Raw genomic sequence first — 7688 nt, 5'->3', positions numbered from 1 at the left:
AGGGCAGATGATTTTTGTAGCGGAGCTATAGATCCTTGAAATAATTAGAGATGTAAATAAATTCAGTATGATATCTCTGCATGTTGCTATGAATAACATTTAAGATACATCAAGGTTGTTTGGTCTAGAAATTATTAGGCACAAAATTTAAACACAAACAAAGCCTACACATAACTTACTATGCAACCCCATATACACCTCTGCCAGCTATTGTTTGGTGATGGTTGTTTTTTCTTTTAATATGTGCCCTTGAAAAAATTGGCTTTATAAATGAATATATCACTAAAATCAGGAAACAAATATATATTTGTTTTATGTATATAAAATGGGAAAAAATTGCAGGTCATTTTGTGCTTTGGTTTATTAATTTTAAGTGATAGATTATCTCATCTCTTAACAAGTGTAAACCCATGCCACTGTATGGATACAGACCTCACATAGAAGGTATATTGGGTATAAACTGATGCTATCCTGAAAGTAAAATGCCTACCAAGTATCCCCTTTAAAAACATTTCATATTTGCACCGAATAAAAAAAAGTTAAAATTCATCTGAAGCGTGTCACACGTCAGGTCCCAAAGGCTTAAGGATGCATCTTGAATTCGGAACACAGAAGGCTGTTAAAAAAAAGAAAAGAAAAGAAATAAAGCAAGCTTTCACAAAGTGCATACATTTTGTATAAAAATGAAAGATGTGGCAACTGGATTTCTATTTACATATCCAATACTAAGCAACACCTTTAAAGATATCACAAGAGTAACATTAAGTAGCAGAAAATAGGAACATCATTTAAACTGATGGCCAGTTGAAATGTACCGCCGGGAGACAGCTACAGTAATGGTATCTCTATATTTATTTTGACAAATCTATGACAGGACCATTTTGTTTCCTGATAGACAGACATAACCCATGAAATATGCTGAGATCCCTTCTGCTGTTTTTTCCCCGCAATGATGTCTTTTCATCACAAACAGAATCCAACCAAATGGAAAACAAATTGTTTTCCTTTTAACATGCATTTTATTTTTTTTTCCAAGTGGGGACTTTCCATCTTGAGTTTGATTTTGTGTTAATTAGCTTCAATATCAGTACGTGAACATTTCTTTTTTAAACTAATCTCACAAACATTGTTTCTTTTCTCTCGTATGAGACACCAATTATTATAGAGCAATTAAGAAAATCCATACAGGCTATATTTAATGCATGCACATATTTTACACACAGTGGGTTTCTCTGTGCCTAGATGCTGTTTAAATGTCTACAAGTATTCAATTTTGCAGAAATTTTTCATGTGAAGGCAAGGATTCAGAGTGTACACAAAATGAAATATGTACATTATCAATCTCCATTTATATAAAGCTTGTAGATAATAAAAGTTTAACTTAAAAAAAAATTCAAGGTTTTAGACGTTCAGAGAAATGACTCGGATAGCCTTGCAGTGCTGTTTCACGATTGAAAATCATTGCACTTCTTCTGCTATCAAGGTTAATAGCCAAGCAAGTTTTGTCCCTCCCTACCTAAAATAAAAATCAGCATAAGTAACCCAATATGCAGTGACAGATACCTACTGGTTCTAAAAATGTTTTGCTTCAGTTAATATGCCCAAATGTTGCTGTCAGGCACACCTTCAGAGAGGGACCAGGTAAAGACACTCCTTTATCATAGGAGAGGATTCTGTTGCTAGAATCCAAATGAATGGCAGCTGTACTGAAGAGACCATGAACACCACATAGGAAGGGGGAAGGCAGACAGAGAGAAAAAAAAACAGTGAGGTTGTGGGTGGGGAAGATGGTGTGAAATCCCAGTTCCAGCATGACTTATGATAAATTATACAGCACAGATTACTCCCAAAGCAGTTACTTTGCCTGGAAAGTTAAGGTGAAGCTAGCCTGGAGGATATTACATTCAGTAGATAAGAGGAAATATTAAACAAATTAAGTATCAAAAGCACAATGTAGTCAGGGAAGAAGCAGATACAGGTTGTGAATAAAGTTTTTGGAAATAAGTTTAGGAAGAGATCAAACAAGTTCAAAATTCTAATCTTCCCCAAGTGTGAAATTCACTTCTGATGCACAGAACCAGCATGGGGCCCTGCACAGGAGGTGTATGAAGGGAGCACGGGGAGAGTGGCTGTGTAGGTGTGCCAACCTATCCCCAAGGCATCGCACACATGTTCTCTGCAGTGGCACTGTAGAGAGTGGTGCCATGAGCACAAGCCAAGGGAAGGACCATAAGTGCTTCATTTACATGATTCCAGCAACCCCAGTACCTTGTACAACTGGTGCAGATGGCCACAATTGCTATTCAGCAGCTGTGGGTGGGCTGCAAGGCAGCTCAGCTCATTGACTCTGCGTCAAGGGTTTGGATTTAATCTCTTCTGCCCTCCACCTGCATGGAACCCTATTACTCAGACTGTATGCAGGTGGAGTAGAATTGACCTAAAGTGACAATTGAAGCTACTTTGCTTCTTCTGCTAGATATTAAAATCATTCTAGAATGACTCAATGATGCAAGAAAGGATAGCAATACAAGATGACAAGGACTTGTATGGTACAGAATCTGTTGTATACTGGTGATGGATCTTTGTTTTGGTTTGGATAAGAAGGCTTAAGTTTGATTCTCTATTAAGATGATTCTCTATTCAACTACTTGGTTACTCTCTAGAATTACAATTTTGGAAAAGGCCAGACTTTACGTTTAGAAAAAGAGCACGTTTTAAAAACATAAATGCACTGCAGATGACAAGGTGAAAGGGAGATAAACAGTTTTTAGAAACTTGCCTAGACTAACCTCAGCCTTATGTATTATCAATAAAACTAAAAGCACATCATTGAGAGGAGGAAGTCCTTACAAGTCAACTCATTTCTGGGGTGGAACTTGCTCTCTCTCTTTAACTTAGCTATAAATGACAGAGTTATTTCTTAGCCCTAACACCTCATGGTAGCAACTAGGATCACACATACCAGTGTGCAAGTGACTTCCCTGCTCTTTCACCAAGAGCTAACAACCTTCACTATCCAGCCAATCCACTCTCTGTTTTGGAATTTGTAACAGCATGATTCTCATTCTCCTAAAAATATCAGGTTTGGGAGACCATAAAGTCCACTCTCTTGTGCTATTGAGCTCACCACCTGACCTCCTTGCCAGGTCAACCCCATCATAAGATGCCACCAGCAAATTATTTTGCTGGCCACCTTCACCCCCATCATGTGACGAGTAATTCAGTCCAAGAGTTCAAGTGCAAAATGAAAAAGTCTCTGCATTCTGCTGCCATGACTTCACTCCTCCACACCAATGGCACACTGGTGGTGGGTGCAGATAAATTGGAGACCCCCCAATATGCTATGTACAGGGTGAACGCAAGACCATTTATATTTCCTGTTTCTTTCCTCCTTGCTGTATGCCCCTTCCTGGCCATCCTGTTCAGTGGCTGAAATGTTCACAACTAAATATCATAGTGGGATACAAACAGGAATTCCCCTTTACCCTTCATTCTCCATGCACTGACTCAGAGAAACAGAATTTGGTGGGGGGCTGCGCTGAATGCCCAACACCAGAAGGGGACCAATCATTTAAATTGGTTTAAAATCTTGTTTAGATATTTTAAAACATTGCTCAAACATCTGACTGGATGCACAAGGGCGTGGGGGTGCAGGGAATGGGAGTTCTTCCTTATTTCTAATTAACAGTAACTACATCTATGAATTCTTTTGTGCTTTTGATTACCCAAAACTAGAGACCATGTGTCATAAATATAAAGGGAAGGGTAAACACCTTTAAAATCCCTCCTGACCAGAAGAAAAATCCTTTCACCTGTAAAGGGTTAAGAAGCTAGGATAACCTCGCTGGCACCTGACCAAAATGACCAATGAGGAGACAAGATACTTTCAAAAGCTGGGAGGAGGGAGAAAAACAAAGGGTCTGTGTCTATGTGATGCTTTTGCAGGGGACAGAACAGGAATGGAGTCTTAGAATTTAGCAAGTAATCTAGCTAGATATGCGTTAGATTATGATTTCTTTAAATGGCTGAGAAATTAAGCTGTGCTGAATAGAATGGATATTCCTGTCTGTGTGTCTTTTTGTAACTTAAGGTTTTGCCTAGAGGAATTCTCTATGTTTTGAATCTAATTACCCTGTAAGGTATTTACCATCCTGATTTTACAGAGGTGTAAACCCAGATAAATGTTTGGTGGTGGCAGTGGAAGACCAAGGGCAAAGGGTAAAATAGTTTGTACCTTGGGGAAGTTTTAACCTCAGCTGGTAAAAGTAAGCTTAGGAGGTTTTCATGCAGGTCCCCACATCTGTACCCTAGAGTTCAGAGTTGGGAAGGAACCTTGACACCATGACAGGTGCATTATCATTCATTTGAAAAGTAAATAAAATGAAGAAGCACAAACACACAGACACTTCCTATATCACTGGACAATACATTTATTTTAAAATAGACAGGGATAGGCAATGTAAAATTTACAGACTCCCAAAAGAAAAATCAGTGGCTCAATATTTTACACATCAGAAGAGGAGAATGCTGCATGAGCTACAGATAGAATAACTTGCATGACAATAAATGCCTGTGCAACCAAATCAGTTCCATGTAATTTTACTCACATGAGTAATCTGACAGTAGGATCAGGGCCTGTTTGGGTTTGCCCATCACAGGTATGGAAGCAATTATTTTCTTTCTATATCACAATAGTCATTGTTTTATACCCAAAGTCCACTGAAAGTTTTGCACTGAAGGTGAAAAACTTTTATATAGAAAATGAATAACATTTAGTTTGCCAGGACTTTTCCTGGATTATCATCAGATTTTAGAGAAAGTCTTAAACCTTTCCAAGGGAGATGATTTTTCTGACAGCCCGTTTATTTAGCACTGCTTTGTGTTGTTTAGCCTGCTTTTCTGACCATTTCTGAATCACTGTGAAAACGACATTTCAGAATCAGGCAGGAAGGTTTTCAGGTGTATCAAACTAAAAGAAAGATTACAAAAATGATAGGAGGAGGAGCTGCTATCTGACGTTGTAGGGCGTACAGTCAGGCTCAATTCATTTAGCAATTCCCAGCCTATCATCTTTCATTAGTTACTTCAGTGCAGAGTCTGAACACCTCATGGGCTACTTGTCACAGGGACCAAGGAAGAGATAAGAAATGATGTTAAACTATTTCCCTTGACAGCAGAGACACAGATGGACACTTCATTCTGACCATATTGTCTGCTTTAGTGCCTCCCTGAAGCCATTAACTATCATAATGATGGGGCTCAAGTTATTTATTTCTTCACAATTTCCTGGTGTTTTTGCAGTATTACGTAAGTGCATTGAGTTCTGCTGGAAGCCGTGTGTTTGTCCTTGAAGACATACGGCACATGCAAAAATCTCTATCCAAGGACTTTATATATCAGGTCAAGTACAAATGTGAAATAACATACAGAAGTTGATACACTAAAAGTTATAGACAGAAAGGAAATATGTCACATATAGTCAGTGAATTGTCATGCTTTCCTGGGCCAGAATTTGCAGATTTATATTTGTTTTGCTTTTCAAAATGTTAATGAACAGATTGTTCGAAAATGTATATTTTATTATCTGGTCCATTGTAATTGTTTTTGTGAAAAATGCCATATTTCTTAGCTTGCAGGAAAATGGAACTCTTTCACACAGTACTCCCAATAACCATGTACAGCATGTTGCAGATTTTTATAAACATGAACATTTAGTAAAGTAGACCAGTAATAATGAGGAAATCCATGTATGCATAAAAAATAGAAAAACAAAACACTTTATATTTTCAATTATTCTACAGTGCCAAGTGTTGGAGGATGGATAGTGAGAATTTTTTAATGTAAAAAGGAAAGATCACAGTCAGAGTAAGTTCTAATAAAGAACTATGCAAAGTTTGAGGCATTAAGTGGTAGGAAGGTGGTATTTGGTAGCATCCTCACAAATGTACCATTCTGGTGGTTGTCAGAGTGGGCTTTATTACAGTACACGAGAAGATGGGAAACTGAGGAAGGATTTTTTTCAAAATCCTTAGTTACTTCGGGAGGGAAATCACACGAATGAATAAATAAAAGCTGATAGTGATGAGATTTAAATGAGAAATAACTGGGATCAGAGCAATTTTCTCCTTTTTGAGGGGGGAGGGAGAGAAATATCATTTTATCACCCTCAGGAGAAGTCTTTTTACTTAAAAGCTCCAGATCCTATACATATTCTTAATTCAAGAACTTGATGACGTGAAGTTTAAAATCTAAGACTAAAACAGGTGAAGAAGTATGGTGCTGTATGATATCACTGTGGGCCTGATTCTATCACATGGAGTAGTATCTTACTCTGCAAGAAATCCCATTGAATTAATGGAGTAAAGTGCTACACAGATGAGGAAAGAATGAAAGAATTAAGCCCTATGTTTGGCAGCGGATATTCTTGCTGACATCAGATTTTCCCCAATCTGCATGTTATCATCTAGATATTTTTTTCAAAAAGGAAATTGCAAAAAGGGCTGGCATGCACTACTTCATCACAGGAGCAAAGGGGAAAACAGGGACCACACTGTGACTCTCAGTCATGCCCTGCTGATGGGGCAACACAGTTGCTTTTTACTGCAGTAAACAGTGGTAAAAAAACCCCGATTAACTGGGGATGCAAAAGTAAGTAAACAAAACAGTTAATTTAAAATGAACAAAGACATATGCCTGTTTCTGAACCTGGGATCTTCCCATCATAGCAGATGAACTGCTAATAGGAAAGCAGGGAAACTGAGATTGAATTGCTAGTTTGATGTGGTTTTGTATTCACGACACTTTCATCCCAGGGTGCAGCTGAGAGTCGTTTTTTACATCAGGCCAAATTTTATCCTCGGATGCTCGCACTTGTAACTGCCATTAGTTCCAATGGGACTTCATGCATACATGCATCCAAAGACAAAAATTGTCCCTTGCAGTTTGAGATATATTAGCAGGTTCTTCTAAAGACTTCTAAAAGACTGTAAATGGGGAAAAATTTAAAGGGCTGTGAGATCCACCCTACTGTTCTTTTTCTTTCATTTATATTGGTAACTACTCTAAATTATTGGTTCTGTGCACTAATTGACTAACTTGTGATCCTCAAAAGATCCCTTTCTACATTGTTCAACATCTCTCACAAGGATAGGTATTCACACCTGTGCTGTTCATAAAACTGCCTTGTCAATATTGTGCAGCAATCCAATTTTGTTTAATTGGAACAGTGGCTTTGATGCTCAGAGCTACTGTTCTGCAGAAATTAACAGGGAAATGTGTGGCCTCTCTAATCATAGCAACACATATAATTTGCTGTAAAGTAGTTCAGATAATAGGATCTTAACTAGAACAAACTCCATGGTGAATGACTAGCATGCACATGAGCATGTGCAGTAGAAACAGTCACCTGCAGGTGATCAAACAGGTTGCCAGTTTTAGTACCATGCAGTTTTGTAGGATAATTTGCCAGTTTTTAGAGGCTAGTTGCCAACAGACATGCAACGTTTAAATTAATCACAAGCCACCAGACCAGGAGGATCAGTTCAACAAGGTACCTAAACATTTGCCTAACTTGAAGCACATCAATAGTCCCAATGGGTACTTTGTAGTACCTTGCTCAATTAGAGATCAGGACAGCCAACTCTCTGCCTTCACAAAATGTTTATACACATACATTCTCCCCCCCCTCC

Source organism: Caretta caretta, chromosome 4, assembly GCF_965140235.1.
Source record: "Caretta caretta isolate rCarCar2 chromosome 4, rCarCar1.hap1, whole genome shotgun sequence".
NCBI classification, from domain to species: Eukaryota; Metazoa; Chordata; order Testudines; family Cheloniidae; genus Caretta; species Caretta caretta.
The sequence above is the reverse complement of the archived record's forward strand: the minus strand, read 5'-3'. Positions refer to the sequence as shown.